General features: G+C 41.5%; 1 long non-coding RNA gene across 1 annotated transcript in view; it reads right to left on the minus strand.

The window, feature by feature from the left end:
* LOC146812327 (uncharacterized) overlaps nucleotides 1-19755 on the minus strand; it is a 54763-nt gene that overhangs the window by 29889 nt on the left and 5119 nt on the right. The window contains exon 2 of the long non-coding RNA XR_014965911.1: nucleotides 9393-9491. This is a non-coding gene — a long non-coding RNA (uncharacterized LOC146812327). The remainder of the gene's footprint in view (nucleotides 1-9392; nucleotides 9492-19755) is intronic.

Raw genomic sequence — 19755 nt, forward strand, 5'->3', positions numbered from 1 at the left:
GACATGTGCTCACCAAGAGCCGTTTCCTTCTTCACTGTTGTTTACCCTTGTGCTCTGTTTGAAGGACTGGTTATACTTACTCTGCTACTCTGCACATGTGCAGAAGAATCTAACTGCCCATGCATCTGTTTTTAGTCTGTAACTATCAGGTTGTTTCTACCAGAGTCAGCAACTGCTAGCTCCTCCTTTACTGTTGACTGTGCATTTCTGTATGACCATCTATGTATGTAATTCTCCTATGTGTGCTTGTACCGCCTTTTTCAGCCCCTGTGTGGGTATAAAAGACCCATGGTTCTTCTACTCTGTGTGCTACATTCATTCAGCATCACAGGGTGCTGTGTGAATGAGGTTCCACTTCATGAAGGTTTATTAAACTTTGTATTTTCTATTCCAGTTTCTGTGCCAACTTCTTCTACTTGTCTGAGGACTCTGTGCAGAGAAGGGTGAACCCCTTGCACTGGTAGGCCTAGCTGAGGTCTCCTTTCAACAGATTGGCGCCCATCGTTGGGCTCATCGGTGACTCGGATTCCCAAAGGATTGGTCACGATGAAGGATTGGAATCTCGCTCTGGACGCGAACGCTGCCCGATGAGACCCGAGTCTTGGCAACCACGGCGTTTTTCCTTTCCTTCTGATCTGACCATCCAGGTGGTGCTGGTCCTCGACTGAGATCTCTTCTGTTGATTCGCCGTGCAGTGACCATTTGGTCGATTTTAGAACTTGGCAGTTGGAACCTGGACACCAAGTGATTAGTAAGTGTCCTTCTGCGGCGCTTGCTGTTGGTTTTAATGCCTGGGATTGGTAAGTTAGTTTAGTAATGCTTACTGTGGCTTTTGGATTTGGAGATTTGTGTTGGCCAACTTGGTTTTTTATGATAGATATATATATGTTGCAACCTATATAGGCAGGTAATGAGGAGAATTTTCTCTATCTGAATTGATTTGAACGGCACATCGTACTAAAGGTACCTTAAGTGCTACTTTGATTATAATACTGCATATTCTGCACTATTTACGGCATGCCTGTTTTTAGCACACTTCATAGAAGGTGTAGCTCTGGTAGTGGTACCAATTTGAATTTGAAAGCACAACCGGGCCCCCGGAGGGGACACCCAATAGGGATATGTATATTAAGTATGGTCTTTCTTCTGTAATGTACAGCGCATTATGGAATAAAAACACTCGTAAGGATCCTGAGTTGCGTTGGCCTATGTATGGGTCATTTGATTTACGAAAGATTGAGTATGTGGAACAATGTATGTTTAAGCAAAAGACTAGGCAAGAGATGTTTGATTGTGTACGAATGTGGGAGAAAGAAGTGCGTAAACGAATGAAGCGTGAGCAAGCCTTGATTAAAAAAAAGAGAACAGCGAAAGAACATTTATGTGAAAGCATTAGAGCTGAAGAACAAAGCAGTTACTGGTATATAATTAGCCGGCTCCCCTAGAGGGGATACTTAACTAGGTTTAGGTAAAAAAAAATATTTATTCTTTGGTGACTAGTACCCCGAGGAACTAAATATGTACATAGAAAGGATCCTGGTCTGTGCACTTAGTAACATTCATAAGTGGTGAGATGCAGAGCGTTTTTCCTGGTGTTCTGCCAGCCAAATCTAGTGAATATGACTTGCAACTAGTATTTACAAATGGTGTGGTTTAAGTACAGTCTGTGGGCTGTCTTTTGTTTCTGTCTTAAGTGTTGATCTGTGGGTTTAATGTGTGTTTAAATGTTGTGGTGTGGTAAATTGTGTTTTGGATGTTGCTAGCACTGGAAAAAGCGGGTGATTGAATGACTGTGAATCTGTGAAAGAATTCTGAGAAGTGAAATTGTTAAGGAGTAAGTTTAATTTGGTCTCATCACCATCAATGCGTCGCAAAAGGAAATTGAGAGGGGTGTAGTTAGAGAAAGAGCAACCCCAGTGATTTGATGACACCCTTAATGTACAAAAGTATTAATGAAAAGTAATTGGGGACCGGTTAAAAGTTTAGCTTGGGAAAAATTGTGGGTATTTCGAATTTGCAAATTGTTCCTATGCAGCTTTGTGTTCTTGGTGGTTCAGTGAGCCAATGTGCTGGGTCCAGATGGTTGTAGGTTCTGATTCAAGCTGAACCTGCTAATCTGAGAATAGAAACTTAAATTATGACCGACTGAAAAGAAATTTTATATCAAAATTAATTTTTCCATAGGGCGAATTATTGCAGTTTAGATAGAATTAGGAAGGCTTTTTGTCTTTGACAGCTTCAGGGCTGTGCGAGGCATATTTTGACCTTGAAGCCTGTAAGGTGGGGGCTAGAAATAGGAGCGAGTAAACCAGGAGGTGAAATCACTGCTTAGAATGCTTCTCTGACATGAAAATGTGTAATGCTTGCAGCAGGAGAGCCTTGGAAAGAGGTGGGGGCCAGGAGTGCTCGCAGTGGCTGGTTCTGCGCTGAGGGGCTATTTTTAGCTTCTCTGATAAGACAGGCCAGTTGAGAAATGAAACTCAAGGAGCCTTCCTTGTTCCTATTTCATGCAAGACCAGTTAGAAAACAAAAAAAAGAAAAGGTGCAGTGTCTTTGGAAAATAATTACCATGGAAGACTGTTTTTAATTTTTTTTAAATGTTGCATTAATCCTAAACAAAAAGTAAAAAATGATGCTCTTGCTTGAAATTTTAAGGGCTATATGCGTATATAAAAACGATTTTCCAATTAAGAATTAATTTTCACAGTGGAAATTGTGGCCCAAAGCTAACATGGAATGTCAGTGAAGTAATTTTACTTTTAGAAAGTTAAAATTAAGGTGGCCTAGTGTCGCAAGCTGACTGACAAGTTAACAGTTAAGTAATGGAAATGTATTTTTGTGCATTATGTTTTATCTTCTGATTAAAAGTTATGTGTTATTTTGTCTGTTATGGGACATGTCTCTCTTTTGTGTGTACTGTATTTTTTCTGCTTCTGGCCACAGATCATTCATGGATTGTTCTGGGTGGTTTTAAGGCTGACAAGGCATGTGAGTTGGATTGGCAAACAAATTAAAATGTTATAATTATGAGAGGGAAAAAAGTGAGAGATGTGCCTTAAAATGGCTATAGGTGGGAAATCAGGGTAAATAAATTGTGTTGAAATAGATGTATTTTTGCCACAACACCTTTCCAAAGAAATGTTCGTGTGTTTTTCATTTTAAGAATTTTTGTCCTTTTTATAATTTGTTCTTGCTGGTCCTATGTGTCAGCAGCGACACAGTCGGTTCAGCTGGTCATCATAAAGATGAGCTACTGTCAGATGGGGGTGAGTAAAGCAAGGAAATCAGTTATTGATTTTAAGCCTGACAAATTAAGCTGGCCAGAATGTTCGACTCTGAGCTGTAGGTTCAGTAATTGCGCATCACTGCTCATTTATATATCCTATTGTCATTTGTCTATGCTTTCTGTGCTTGGTATACTGATGGCTGGCATGTGTATTTTATATATGTTTTGTTTTTGTGTCATATTAACAATTCTATTTTAATACTAGTACAAGTTCTCCTGTGAGGTAAGGAGATGGTCGTGACGACGTCTATCTTTGCGCAGCAGTTGGCTGGAACTTGTTCAAAATTACTAAATTTCACAGATATGATATCATTATCATGCTGTCAAAATGGCAGACAACACGTTATCAGTGTATGTCTAATTGGTATTGGAGATGAATAAAAAAAAAAAAGAAAGTTATGCAAGACTAAAATACGTGTCACCTGTGGTTAGCCATGACTGCCCTTCTCTTATAGACAGGCAGCCGTCTGTCATATGTTTCCAGATTGGATATTATGGAACCATTAGGATTTGTAGCCCCTGCAAAAAGGTGACCTGAATTTTTCTAATATCGCACTAGCTAAATCCTGTTCTGTTTCCTTGGAAGTGTATAAGTATGCCTTTGATTCCTTAAAGGAAATCAGGTTTCCTTTTTCATATTCTTTATATGGGGATAAAAGGCCTCAAAAACGAAATTGTGTGTTTTACAATAGATTAAATTAAGATACAAAATGTCACAGCATTTATTCTTCTGTATTAGGTATTGAAAGGCATTCACATTATCTGAGTGAGTTGGTTGTTCCTGCCCTAAAGTACACATTACACAGAACGACAGATTTGTGTTGGCTTGAAAGGTTGACTTGAAAGGCGTGTGAATTCGACGCCTTTACGTGTCAAGCAGCTGTGTCAGCAAGACTATTTCTATTTCTGACTCCGGCCACAGAAAACAGCTGAAATTACTACCCCTTAAAACACAGAGTAAAAATGCTGCATTTCAGACTGCTGTTTTTTTCGAAGTTAGAAATGTAGTTTCATTATTTTTGATAAACAGAGGACAGATTGACAGTAGGGATTTATTTTCTTAATGCCTTTTTAAATAAGGATAAGAGTGGTTTTTGATGTTAAATAATAATGACTGTCTTTTAAAAGTGGCGCAGACTTTCAAGTTAAGTTTCTGTTCTTAGGGCTGTGAATGACTGCGTTTAAATATGATAGGCAAGGGATGCAGCTCGCTTTTCATATGTGGACTCATCAAAATGATTAGATTTATTAACAAAAAAAATAAAATTATTTTGATTATATAAATTTTTTTATTTCGTGCATTAAATTCGTTTTTTACTATTCATAATGCCTAATCATGATGCTGTGACCTCCTAGCATCCAAACTGAATTTAAGCCGTGCTATACAGCAATAGGGGGTCACTTACATGTGAAATGTCACTTTACCCAGGCGTACAAAACTTATTTTTATAAGGGTATACATTATACATTTCTGATGCCACATCTCTGAAATATGTAGAGGACATTCTGGGGATGACTATTATGCAAAAACATTGTAGGATATTCATTTTTAAGTGCCCTAAACATCAAAGTCGAAATTGAGTAAAATTCACTATTTAAATGAGGTTTCTCCAGTCAGATCCGCTTTTAAACTGCCTTAGGCTACAGTAAATGCACATATGCAAGCATAGAATGAATAGCTGACATCTATACTGCTAGACAAGCACTCGGCACACTGCTTACAAATATCAATATGTACAAAAACTGGCAGAAGTTATTAAGCTTACCTCTGAATTGCTGGTAGACAGGATTGAAGTGGGTTTGTTGTTCAGCTTTCGGTCTCTAGGGTCACTTTGACTTGGGAGCATCGCATGAAAACCTTGCATACAAGATGGAACAGCTGCATAGGTTAAAGGCCGAACTCCTACATTTAGAAGCCTGGCAGGTTTTGCTTACCTTTTTTTTTTTTGTTTTGGCAAGAGCAAGTTTTTTGTGCACTCAATGAACATAGTATAATGGTATATGTGACCTCTCTTTAAAAGACAATGGCTCTGCCATATATATAGCACTAATGCTTTTAGGGCTGAATTCAGGAAGCAATGGGATTTAGTTTGAATTCATATGGCCTCATGTCACACTACTACATTTGCCAAGGGAATATGTTCTTTAGCTAGCTCAATGTGCTATTTAGCTCCTCAGAGTTTGTTTATGCCCAGTTGCTATACATTGGGGTTGATAGTGTTGACAGAATGAAACCTATTATAGGTTTCCTACTGTCAAAAATGGGGGAGGAGGCTAGCTCCTCTACAAATTAAGGGAAGGCAAATTTATGTGTTCTCTCTCTTTTTCTTAATTTCTGTTGAGCCTGTCTAAACTGTCTGTGAAATAGCCATGAAACATTTAATTGGCTATTCAGTAATACTGTTTTAAACCTTATTAGCATTAATAAAATGAATAAATATATTTTGCTATGTTACTACCCATCCTCTCTGATGGAATTATGAGGGGATGAGTAGCTAGATTGCTGTTTCCTTATTTGATCTTTATGGGGAACTAGCTGTGGGTAGTTTTTGTTCTAAAATTCTCAGGTGATAACACCACTATTGTTTGTTATTCTCATGCTACATACAGTTTTGCAAGGGCATTGCTAGTTTTTATTAGCTAGTCTGTGTAAATAAACTGACAGTCCTTACTAGAGCGGATGTAGTATAGTTTGGATTGTGAAAAGTAGAACGCAGGGAAGATGCCTATGTGATCCTTAGCAAACATTTTTGAGGAAAATATTGTTTTATAGGAGTCTGTTAGTCACAAGATGTTCTGTTGGAGAAAATGTATCCATTATGTTGAAGTTTTTAGTTCTTTATGTAATAGGAATCCTTGTTAAATTAGCAGTGTTAGATTTTCCTGTTGCTCCTATAAAATGAGAGTATGGTCCTAAGCATACAATGTAGGTGCTTTTATTAAGAGAAATCATTTTTAGAAGTGTCTGCAGTCCTGTACAAGTAATGCAAAGTCTATGAGTAAAAGTGTAGAACATTTGCTCTTTTTTTTAGGGTCTTTAGATGATTAAGATAGGAATATACAGATGTAAGGATTTGGAGTATGTCTGTATTGTTTTTCTCTTTTCCTCAGAATTTAGTAAATGAACACAGACTTCCTTGGCTGCTTGGGATTGGGTGACTTATTACTCTTGTCAGTTCACCAAAGAGTTCCTTTTATACTTGCCAATAGGTCCAGGCTGTTGTTTTTTTACTCTCACATAGATGAAAGTGGTCCTTGCTAATATATGGGGCGTCCCTAGACTAGGAAGTATTCTGAGACTATGCTCTCTGTTGATAGATTATTTCTGTGCCTTGTCTAAAGACCTTGTGTTCTGTCCACCAATAGATATTTGCTGCTTTACAACCATTGCCAGAGGGGCGCGGACATCAGATCCAGCTTGGAGAATCAGCACCAGTCCAGCTTGAAGTCAAAGTGAAGGTAACCAGCACAGGCATTGCTGGCAACCAGGACCTCAGTGAAGGTAGAAGGCCGGAAGCACTGGGATGTGAAGTGTGTACCCCTGCCACTGTCTTGGGCGAAAGACGGGGTCACAAATCAGAAAGGAGAAATCGTGGATCAAGTTTTTGATGCCCAGCCGAGAGTCACAGACCGACCAGGAAGGCGAGAAAGTTTTTGCTTGAGGTAACGCCCTTTGAAACAAGGGTTGCTTCAGAGATCCTAGCATCAGGCCTCTGAATCCTGGTCCTAAAGTGGCTGTAAAGTTTTCACCTTTGTTGGTCAAGAGATACCTGGGCACACTGAATGCAATCTATGGCCCCAGCGAAAGAGCAATGTGCCAGCAGAGCAATACAGGAGTTAGGGAAGGACTGGAGTTCAGGGTACAGGTGCTGTGTCTCTGGTGCCTGTTAGATTGAAATGAAGAAAACTGGTGCACTGCCCGAGACACTGGACAGGATCGCTGCGCGCAATTTCCCTGGTGGGTGATTGCCCTATCCTTTTTCCCTTGAAACTAGGCCATGATTCCCGAGTTGAGAGTTGTGCAGCTCCACTGTGGGACTCAAACGGACACAGGGAGAAAACTCCCCTCTGGTTGGTTGTACAGCGGCTTTAATTTCCCCAAGGACTTCTTTTTTTGTTGGAAGTGTACCCCATTGGTCGTCCCATTTCTGAGGAGGAGCAACCCTTTGCAGCTCTTTGTCCTAATTCTCATGGTCCTGTGTAGTCCTCCTGGTCCTCTGGATCCAGGATCATTTTTGTAATAATATGTCTGACTGCTTTAATGTTTGTATTGGGTATAATGACAGATACACTAGCCCTCATAAAGGAAACACTTGAAAAGTCTGCCGAAAATGTTTTTATTAGATATGTACTGTTAGCTACTTTGATATTGAAATTGATTGTCACTGAAATGCATAGGAGCCTTGAAAATGTTTTTACTGGATGATGCTAGGATTTGCTTAGGACTATAAAGCTAATAGTTCTGTTTCTGATAATAGTAATTACTCTCTCCTGCTATCTGTATGACTCAATTCTCTGTTCCCTTTGTACTCCTGCTTATACCTTATACATACCCGCTTAATGATATTTAGAATGAGAAATGCCCATCTAGCAATGAATTAGGATATAGATAAATTTATGAAAAATGAAGAAAAAAATATATATTTAAAAATTAATATGCATATTTTTCGTTTTCCTACTGGATTATGGGAGATGTCTTCAGCGAACGCTAAAAGGGTCATCTGTCGTAAATTGGCTGCGATTAAACTAGCGTTAGCGGAATCCATCTGGTATTTAGAGGCTATCTTGTCAATTTTGTGGAATCCATTTTGTATTTCTGGCAGCCATTTTGTCTGCCATGTGCTCACCAAGAGCTGTTTCCTTCTTCACTGTTGTTTACCCTTGTGCTCTGTTTGAAGGACTGGTTATACTTACTCTGCTACTCTGCACATGTGCAGAAGAATCTAACTGTCCATGCATCTGTTTTTAGTCTGTAACGATCAGGTTGTTTCTACCAGAGTCAGCAACTGCTAGCTCCTCCTTTACTGTTGACTGTGCATTTCTGTATGACCATCTATGTATGTAATTCTCCTATGTGTGCTTGTACCGCCTTTTTCAGCCCCTGTGTGGGTATAAAAGACCCATGGTTCTTCTACTCTGTGTGCTACATTCATTCAGCACCAGAGGGTGCTGTGTGAATGTGGTTCCACTTCATGAAGGTTTATTAAACTTTGTATTTTCTATTCCAGTTTCTGTGCCAACTTCTTCTACTTGTCTGAGGACTCTGTGCAGAGAAGGGCGAACCCCTTGCACTGGTAGGCCTAGCTGAGGTCTCCTTTCAACAACGGCATCAACATGCCGATAAAAAGAATGCACAATAAAAAGCAGACAAAAACAGGGCAAGCCAAAAACTGAGTCGCTAGAAGCTGAGTTGTCAAAAACTGAGTTGTCAAATATTAAGCTGCCAAATACTGAGCCAACAAATACTGAGCCACAAAACACTTCGCTCCCTAAAACAGAGATGCCAGAAACAGGAGCATTGGAGGCTCCCACCCATCAAAAAAATCAACAACAAAAAAAACTGGCTAATACAGCTGGCAGTAGTAATTAATGGGCTGACTAGCTTGGAATATAATTGGGCGAGAACGAAGATAATATCCCAAAATAAAATGTAGGTGGCGGGAGGTGTCTATGCCTTCCAAGAAATAACTCCAACCTCCGTGCAATGGCTTTTTATGTCATTTTTGAATTCACAGTTCTAATTCTGACATTGCTGCATCTTCAATATTCCTTTGGGAAAGTGGGGCACCTCTCTGCTAACTTTGAAACTTCAAGTACACCAGTGGTATTAAGGCATAAGCAGCTGGTTGACGATTTCTACCTTTTTGTCTGAACCTATGTGAAAGTAATCTTCCATCAGTTTCTTAACCTCTTTTCAAGCTACCTATAGCTCTCACTATTCGCCTACCCACTTTTTCTTATCCATTTTTTGGAACTCTGGAGAAGGCATTACAGTGATTTTTGTGCAACATTTATTGAGACTTTAATATTTGTGTTCTTTTCACTAGGGGTGAAGTATCTGAAGCGGAAGATCAGCCACTCCACTCTCAGAACTGTGCGCACGTACCTGGGAAAATGTTGGCCATGTCTCCTCAATGGGTCATAGTGCCTCTTCCAGTTACTAATCCCATACTGCAGTAGAAACACCTTATACGGTCATCGTAACCTGCAGAAGACAATGGTGGTGAAAGAGGAAACTGCTTAGCCATAAACCACCCCATGGTTACAGCCCACAAAATCCCAACCACCTATGATTTCCATAGTGGCAGTAGCTTAAAGTACAATACTGCCACTCTAAGTTCTTAAGAGAATTTGGAGTATTGGCTGACAGAGGACCATATACACTATTTGTGATTGGACCTTGGATGTGTCAAAAATGGAAACAGTCTCTATATGTCAAAGTAGATACTTTTAACTAAATAAGATAACAACAGGGGTGTGGAATTTAATAAAATATCTACTTGTCCATAGGGTAAGTTGCTTCATAATTCTACTTGCCTGTAACAAAATCTACTTGTCCCTTTTGTGCCATGTAATGCGGTGACAAATTAAGGCAGCAATCTCATTATATAAGAGCTCCGAAAGAGCCTCTCTGATTATGCCAGGGCTCCTTTCATAGTAGGGTGTGAATACTAGCAATTAACTTATGTTGCCACTTTTCCGCAGATTTACATACTGGCGCTGAAGGTATAGTAAGCAACAGTTCCAGAGTTGGAATGCCCTTTTGAGTCTGTGCAAACCTATTAACTTGCATGTTTAATGGTTTTCACCTACTCTTCTCTAATCTTTTCCCATACTGAGAAAGGTTGCAAATGTAATCTTGACCATGACAAACCTGAAACATCTTCCAGGGTTGGGAGATAATTGGTTGGAGGGAAGGTTAACTTGCAAACACTCAGATTTTCGCATGAGCAAATCTACACCTCCATATTTGCCCATGCTAAAATGCAGTTCAAATATTTTCTAGGACTACTATTTCATGGCCTACTTCTGTAAAGTCTTGTGAATTCATGAAAGTCTTATATCTGCACTTAATGCAAGGACATGAGTGCACTTTTGAGACTTTATTTAATAATTGGACCCCTAATTAGGTCTGGCGTTAACCTTGACCTTTTGTGTTTATTAAAATTCTGTCTCTCTCTGTCTATCGGCTAGCTTTGCTGTGAGTGACAACATTCTGTTCTTTCACAAGAGGCATAATCAACACAGTTGTTTTGTTCAGTGCCAGGAACCACTGTGGCAATGTGTGCTTTTTGAGACCAAAACAGTTTTAGCTTTTGCCAATGTTTGTTATAATAATGAGGGCCCGGCAGCTCCCACACCAATAAGGTTTTACAAAAAACATGCCAAAACAAGTCAAGCATTGACGAAACCGAAAGAATGACCAACAATTTCAGACCTATTGGCTTTACCAATGCTTGTTTATTTTTATGTTTCCCATAATCATATAAAACTGGTTACACTAATTTTCCGTTCTGAATATTTTTGGGAAATACTAGCATACATCAACATATTTTACTAAATGATGCTGCAAAAAAACGTAAATGTTACAGTAGTTTAGCGAAATGTTTTAGCATTTTTTTTGTGAACATTTTATTTTGGAAGCAAATAATCATTAATCTTGCTTTCAAGCTTCTGCATGTATTTGCATCTAATCAGAGCATTCTGGGAGCAGTCTACATAGTCTTATATTGCTACACGTTGAAAACATGTGTACACATTTTTATAGTAGAACCACTGTCAGTACTACAGTCTGAGTATACAACATGTACTTAAATCGCTCGCCCTAATAAAGGTTTTGCATTAATGAACCATAAATACAAGTTTGAACAGCGTTCACACATGTACACAAATATTTACTTAACTTCAGGCAATGGCTTTCCCTGATCCATAATGTGCTACTGTAAACTGGCACTCAAAAGGTTTGTGATGTAGGGGGTTGGGCCTACTTGTCCCAAGGACAAAATACACATGAAAACTTGTTGCCCTTGACCCCAAACAATATGTCCTGGGCGTCGGGCTATAGGAATTCCGCATCCCTGTAACAAATATACATAGGACCAATTCTGGGCCACATTGATACAGCCTATACCTTCTTTTTGGCTGGAATAGACCATCATTGCATATAGGCGTAAGATTTTCGTTGGAATGCAATTCTCTTACCAAATGACTTGCATCAAACAAGTTGTACACATCTAATGAAAAATGCCTGTGGAACTCTCATAGGTGTTTAATCAAATAGTGTTAAGATAGCAGCATCAAGCATGTCGCTGTACCCAGCTCCCAGGGTTTTTTCATCTGAAACTGGTAGATCACCGTTGCTTAGTGGCCATTAGGAACAAGCTTTTGAAACTGCAATAGGTCTCACATTTTTGAGAGTTTAAGCTACTGCCATTGTAAATTATAGTGGCTCTTATCTGTTCAGATAATTAACAAATAAATAAATAAAAGGCATTGTCATTTACAATGCCAATAGCTCAAACTCATGTTAATGGAAGACCTATTTAATTTCAAAGAAGCGGCCGCCATGGTCCCAGCCTGCTTGGAAAGTGAAAGCAAGTTTGGCACTCTGAATGTTACAGGGGAGCATGTTGTGCCTGAAGTAGGAAAAAGTCTTTAAAAAAAATAGTGCTTACAGACTAAATAAGACGTACTGTGTAACAGAAGTAAAAGGGACAGTGCTCATGGGAAGTTACAAATGAAGACAAGGCGGTACTAAGGAGGGATTAACAAGCCTATTAATGAATCAGAAGCCAGTATTTACAAAGGACAATGACACTAGCCAATGAAACATAAGGGTGGAGAATGGACGGAGCATTGAGTCCATATTATAATACAGCATGCCTCGCAGAGAAGAGCATGCAGACTGCCCAGGCTTGACCTAAGAAGTACTGCTTCCAAGGAAACAATGTTCTACTACATGATTTAGAGGGGTTGACGGGTGTAACCACAAAGCACCCTGTATTAGCAGAGGGGAGGGTAATGTGAGAACCTATAATGTCCAAGATAACAATTTGAATACTTCAAGCATGTTTTGGACTGCGAATAAGTGCGGTATTCGAGAGACATTCTTTCCCAGGTTACAAGGCAAACGGTGGCCCATTTGAGCAATTTGTCAATTAAACAAACTCAAGTTTGATATTATTTTTCTTCTAAGGGATCAATTGCTTTGCTGCACCAGTAGCCTGAATTAAAAAAATACTATCAATTAACCATAGTCTGCACAATTGCAGGTATTGTTGACTGTATTATTGATTTATAACATTTTACATTTGAACAGTGTGTAAAAACAAAGATGAGCTGTCACGTCATGAAGCAAAGTTTAAAAAATATATATATTTCTGCAAAATTGTATCAGAAACTGTGCAATGAATGGTGAGTTCAAATGCTTCACGTGGGACAACTCTAGACAAAGAAGTTCTTAAAATCAATACTGGTTGTACAACGTAAAACAATGTTCAGTCTTCTGAATGATCAGTTGAAATAGTTACAGGAGCGTGGAAATAGGGCACGTTTGTCCCCATAACACACAACCAAGGAATGTTAACGTGTGCAGAGCTACACAACGTCAGCATAATATTTTAGTTATGCAGTCTTGATTTCAGTAACATTGGCTCTGCTGATCAAGCGCCTTTAGCATGAAGTCAATATCTGCGTACAATAGGGGATGCTTGAGGAAAGCACAAACACTTGTCTGTTTGTAACACCTCTTAAGGGGTTATGATTTCTTTGCGTGGTGTTAATTTTATCCTGATCAGCCACCATGTTTTAACAGATTAAGTGTTGTTGAAGATAAATCATTACGTTCTGGAAAAACAGTCTAATGTGGCAGTGTTTAGGGACATGATGCAGTAATAGTGAGGCTTTAAAGGGGACCAGCAATTGTGGCTCGACAACTAAAGCTGACAAATGCCAATTCAGCATGGGGTCTATGGATTTAGGCCACATCATAAGAGAAGGTATAAATCAAGGTTCAAGTTGGTAGAAGCAGTGTCTGGGGGCCAGTGCCCAAAACTATAGTCATTCTGGGGTCTTGCTGAGTATTACCAAGGTTTGTGGGAATTCTGCAAGTGTTAACTAGTTATATAGCTTGAAAAAGAAAGGGATTGTGTTTGACTGGACAACATATTCAGAAAGGCTTTGAGATTCATGAATATAATTACTGCCACAACCTTTAGTACGTTAGTTAGGATTAAAAACAACACTGATGAATGATAAAATTTAAAAAAAAGGTTAGGTGTAGTCTTGCCACAGATTGATCAGTAGTGCAGTGGTTGTTACAATGTTAACTCTTTACGTAATCACTTACATGCAGTTGGGGAGTTCAAAATGCAGTTCATTTAGTGGTTTTACATTGTTTTCGTTAAATTGTACTACAAACCCTTGTACTCCAAGGTTTCTGTTGGGCAGAAGGGTCAAGGAACAGATTTTGGTGCAGTAAGCGGGAGGACTGCATGATAAAGTTGCAGATGATTTGTCTATGCCATCTCCGGGAAATAAAGGGAGTGAGAATAAGGGTGAAGAGAAGTTTTGTGGGTGAGGACGACTGAAATATGCAAAATAAGTAGAGTACAGCACTAGCAAGAGATTAAGTGGAGGGTAAAGTGGCAGAACGATGTCCACACAATAAATTTTGTGGGATGGGTAGACTTTGGTAGTGAGAGCAAAATAATGTGAATTTTATTTAAAGTGGTAAGATAACTCCTGCTGAAATGGAGGGGGGAAACCCTCCAAGACTGCCACATGCACGACATTTGAGAAGGAATATCTCCAAAACAGATCATGCATGTTTAAGTGGTCCAAGGTGAACACCGTGGTAGAAGAATGGATTCAAGATTGCGAATGAGCCACTGCTGACAATTCTAAAAGAATACACGTCTCACCTTTGTCACCAGCCAGAATGTTGTAGTCCCTTGGAATAAATTAGGCTGTCAAGGAGCGTTTTCATTTGTTTCCAGTTAAGGAACGGCGGTTGTTGTGTTGAGCGGTTTCCGTTCCAAATGGGTGCAGGTAGTTGTAGGAAAGTAAGATCTGCTTCTTATGGTTACCCCCCCTTATTGCTTGACGCAATGCCATTTTCAACTAGTCTGACTGGGATCCTGCTAAACAGGACCCCATTCCATCTGCTTTCTCCTTAAACTGTTGTGTTATGTGCTTAGGTACACCCCAGATTGGATACAGGGTTACCCTTGTCAGACCCTTTTATAGGATTCCCATGTACCCAGGGTATAGGTACCCCAAACGTCTTCCATGAGCTATGGAATGTCCTGTGCCACCCATGAGAGACCATTCAAAATGGAACTACCGTTCTGCCATTGTAGCCTGTCTAAAGATATGTGTTTACTTTATCTATGGGTTACTGCACTTAAAACCTATAAGTCACCCCTTTAGCAGGCCTTTACAATCCTGAGGGCAAGGTGCTTGGTTCTAAGTGAGAGGGTGCCCCTGCATGAGCCGACACCCCTGCAGCCTAGGGAGTCCACTCTCCTGGGTTGTCAGTGAAGCAGCCAAATACTATATAGAGGGGCACCACTTAATCGCGTGATGATCATCTCGAAAACGTCTGCAACGAATCTTATCATGTTTGGTTTCAAACATGTTGGAATCATACACACACACTGTAAACAGTGTGGGAGGTATGATTGCTGGAAGAGCCTTCCGTCAGGTTCTCAGTGTCCCTGGTACCAGCCTTCCAGTCCCGCACAGCACAAAATGTTTGCTGGTGACCAGAGACCCATTTCTGCCCTCCTGCCGCTGAGCCAAGCTTGAGCAGGGGACGGTACAACAATACATATCGTGTCACAGGGAAAGGTGTGACCACCTCCCAGACAGGATTTAGTGTATTAGGGCTGAGTGGGTGCGCTTGCCAGCGCCTGAAAGTCTGCATGAGGGGCACATTTGATGTCCCTGTGCACAGTCCAGTTCAAACCAGTACTGGGAGCCGTTGGCTTCCGCTCTGGCGAGAAACTGGACAAAGGACAGTACCCTCCCCCTGTCCAGACCCTGAAGGTCCCCTGAATCTTCCCATCTCTCTCCTTAGGGTACTTAAGGGCTTACCTGGGTGTAGTTCCCCAGATTCATCATGGGATACGATTCAGAACTGAAACCACTGCACTTCTACTCTTTCGGCACTCTGGACTTCGTTTGGGCCTGACTGTCTCCCTTCCAGTCTGCTGCATCATCTGTGCCTGTGCATCAAACAGGAACCTACCAAGGCCTGTGAAGCTTCAAGGTCAATGAAAGTAATGTCCCTTGGAGTGAAGGAGTCACTCTCCTGCATTCGCAGGCACTGCAACGAAGATGACTGGTCTGCAGATCCTGAGCTCCTCTGGACTCCTTGGGCTCTGAAACACAGGTGGTGGTTTTCCTCAGCTTCTGAGGCCAGCTCTACCCTCTTGCCAAGTTTAAGGCCAGTAGTCCTTGTGGGGGTTGCAATAACCAAACCCCACTGTACAGCATCCCCTTTGCAGTCACAAAGCCTTGTTGACATCCTTGCAAGAAGACCTTCGGGCTCCAAGTAGCCATACCCTTGAGCACCTCCAGTCACCAGAATCTTCAGCCACACCGCATCGTGTGCATTGTGACCTGCATCTTTTAGTGAGCTGCTTGCATTCCTCTAGCGACTCCTGCGCCTTCGGCCTGTGGGTCACCTTTGTTTTCCTTAAGCTCCCCCAATTACTCAGGGCCTTCCCCGACTCCCCTGCTTGTGGTGAGTCTCCTGGACCTTGCTGGTTCCAACCATGCACCTTCTTGACTTCCTGCATGGGTTGCAATTGCCAAGCCTTGTTGGTGCTCCCGCCAGACAGCAACCCCTCAGCACGCGACATCCTTCATATGACAGCTCGTATCCGGGTCCTGGTCACAGTCAGCATCGCGTGGTTCCTGCAGCGCCAAGTTCACGGCTATCTTTCCTGAAGCAGCAGACATCGGAGGGCATCCGTCTTCCAATTCTCCTGGTCACCTCTGAGTGACAGACACTTTCCCCTCTGCTTTCAGGAACACTTCAAGAATCCAGGTTCGGATTCCCCCAGACACTTTCTCCTCTTCCAGTAGCAGCATTTTCCCGAAGTCCTCCATTGAGTTCGACTGCAGTAACATCACTTCACACCTATGCACCCGACTTCCCTAGGATAGGTAACTTGGGTACCACGGTATCCACTGGTGGGGTGGCTCTCCAACCTTCTGTCTTCCATGGGGTCTCTTCAGGGTCCACTGGGAAGGGTCCCTTATCTTTAAAATTCCAACCACGACTTGCATATAGAATTGTACAGAGCACGCGGTCCTGTTCACACACTGCACACGCTCTCCGTGGGGTCCCTATTTACTTATCTTGCTTTTGTGGGTCCCCAGCAATTCTACATCCTCTCAACATTGTCCTGACTCAAGTCCTGGTTCTTATACCACTTTCTTAGTACATGGTTCGGTCCCCCTCTGAGGCCTGCTGTGCATTAGTGCTATTTTCTGTGATTTCTTTGCTAAAGTATTGTGTGCTTTGTGTCTATTTCTGTGTAGGAGATACTGTAACGTACTAGATAGTATTATATAATAAATACATGTTTTATAAATACTTTGTGTGGTTCTTTTTCATTTAATCTATACTATAAGATTGCATCCTGGTAAAACAATCTGCTTTACACTCCTTCAAGACTAAGCCTGAAGGCTGCTCTTCACAGCTACCACTTGGGTAGCTTTCTAATGATGTCTGAGACCTCTTAAATCACCATAGAGGTTGTCTGGACTGGTGCAAGGAGCCCACTTACCTTAGTGGACATCATATACCAGGCCAGCATCTCACAGTAGTAGTTATGAATCTTGTGACTCACTATGGTAACATAGATTTATTTATCAAGGAAGAAAATAGAAAAGGTATGACTAATGCTATTAGCATCAATGGGGCGCAATTTGTTTTCTGAAGAAATTAGTACTTTTTTTTAGAACAAGGGTATACTACACAGGACAACAGTTTAATGGACAGGATGACTCATGATCACAGGCAGTAGGCAAAAGATCCAAAGGGGGAAAATGAAGTTAGCTTTAAAAGTTGTTGTAGACGCACCATGCAGCTTCTAATGTGGTTGCAGACAAGTTTCCTCTTTAGTTCAAGCCTAGAGTCGGAGCTGCTCTGCGAGCACTGCTGAATTACAGTCTGTACTTTTAGCCCCGCCCACTCCACCCATTTATGTCATTGGCTTCTGTCATTGTCCTTCGTAAATGCTGGCTTCTAATTGGTTAATAGGCTTGTTAGTCCCTCCTAAGTACCGCCTTGTCTTCATTTGTAACCTCCAATGAGGACTGGCCCTTAACTTTGTGCTCTCCTTTACGTAGGACCTTACAGTGAACCCTTGACGCCTGCTCATTACAAGATTAGAAGTCATGACACAGGGGTAGGTGAGGTCAGGGGTTGAGTTTTACAAGAGGGTTGTTCTTATGTGGCAGTGTTTACACAGTCTTTGTTTTACAGGGTGTATGTCAGGCGTAGATCTCCTTACCTGCAGAACCAGACGCCAGTTACACCATTGAAGTGCGAACCCTCCTTCCCTTGTTTTGTTTCCCTGTTTTCCCCTGGCGAGTCTTCCGAGTCTCTAGAGTCTGATAGAGTCGGAAGACCGCTGGGGAAGGCTGAGGTATTCTCTTCAGGTTCCCGACGCTCCTGCGGAACTTCTGGCAGCCCTTACACTGCACTGAGACATACAAGGCTGGTTCCTGGCTCACAAAGCGAGCATTTGCAATGCACTAGGTCTTGCATTACTGAAAGTATGAGCTATTGGCGCTGCATTATTATTTGCAAAGTCAATACCTCAAACTATCAGTAAAGCGAGACCTATTGCATTGCAAATGCTTGGTATGATTGACAGGGAAGGATGCCTGGTTCAATATTTCCCTCTTTATGTTTGGGCAGAAGAAAGGGACATAATTCAAGCACTTGGGTTATTGAGTGGTACGATCATGAAGAACCAGCAGACAAAAACAAGATATAAGGAAGGCTAGGTGGCATTGTGGAAACAGAGTGCTAGTGACAAAACGACGTTGTGGGGAGGGGTGGAGTAAAGGTCAATCAAAATTCTCCAGTCGAGAGAGGGCTGCGATAGTGTAGAAGAAAAAATTAATTAATGAATAAAATGTTTGTTGACTCTTTAAAGGTCCAGAGGACATTATTGCTGTTGCGAGCAAATAACAGTGAGAAATGAACAAGTAGGGTAAGAGATTGCATCACTTCTCATTTTTTTCTTTTTCTAAAAGTTTTCACCTTGCTACTTTGAAGGGGTGGTAATTTCAAACTCTATATTGGTATGTAGAATATGGTCTTATGTTAGTATGAAGGTTTTTGATCTTTTGTACATGGATTTTTTTTTACTGAAATTTACTTTGTCACCAAGTGTGATGCGCTTTCTCTGGATGCTTTAGGACAGAGCGGCAGGGGTTACATGATTCAAAGGGAGCGTCTTGACAAGTTAAATCCAACGAGAACCACGCCGGACTAGGTTTGCACTTCAATCATTGGTAAATGTATAAATCCAGTTGTTTCACAGGGTTCTTTAAGAGCAAGAAGCCTAGATGTAGGCCAAGTGGTGGCTGTAGGTCATAGGTGGGTGACTGGCTCTAGCCCTTCCCCACGTTGCATGCAATGAAACAGCAGCACAAACAGCTGTGTTGCCACCTTAAAGTAAAGGGCCCATCAATTCAATTCTAGCACTAAACAAAAAAAAAGAAAAAAAAAAAAAAAAAGCACAACACAATGCTTAGGACATGGTCTCCACAGTATTTTCACTCAGCAATATAATAAAAGCCAGACCTAGCAAGTTCACTCGGCCCCACCTTGTCCTTTGGCCAGCCGCGGAAAGAGTACTCCTGCTTCCATTTGCTTGCCATGTCTGGACGCACTGCCTTGATTAATCTGGAGGCCTCTGGGCCCATACTCTGAGGTTCACCCCTCCGGTCTGGACTACGACCCACTGGCTTAATTTGTAAAATTAAGCCATTCCAGGTCCTCATTTTTTAGGTCTCGCGAGCCAAAGGCTCGAAGAGACATTTTATAACTGAGTTTTTCAAAGTGCTGCCGTGGCCTAAAGCTACAGTGCACGTGAACGTGCACGCGCGCAGCCGCCAATCACTGCTGCGCGCGCACCACTGGCGTGCTTGCCACACAGCTCTCCCGTCCAAGCGATCGCGATCACTTTCGCTTGGATCGCGATCGCTATTACTTTCGTTTTCGGCCGTGCGGCCGAATGCTTGTTTTTCTTTGTCGCGCTGATTCGAGCTCCCTTGCGTGTGGCAAGTTGTTCCTGCCGCAGCGCAGCACCTTCACTCATCTCCGCAACCCCCTCCCTCTGCTTGCCCGCCCCCACTACCCCCGCTAGATCGACACTTTCATCCCAAATCCCCGTCACTGCTTGTCGTTCTGTTTTATGCTTTAGTTTCGCCCACTTTCT

This window comes from Triturus cristatus, chromosome 7 (genome assembly GCF_964204655.1).
Source record: "Triturus cristatus chromosome 7, aTriCri1.1, whole genome shotgun sequence".
Lineage (NCBI taxonomy): Eukaryota > Metazoa > Chordata > Amphibia > Caudata > Salamandridae > Triturus > Triturus cristatus.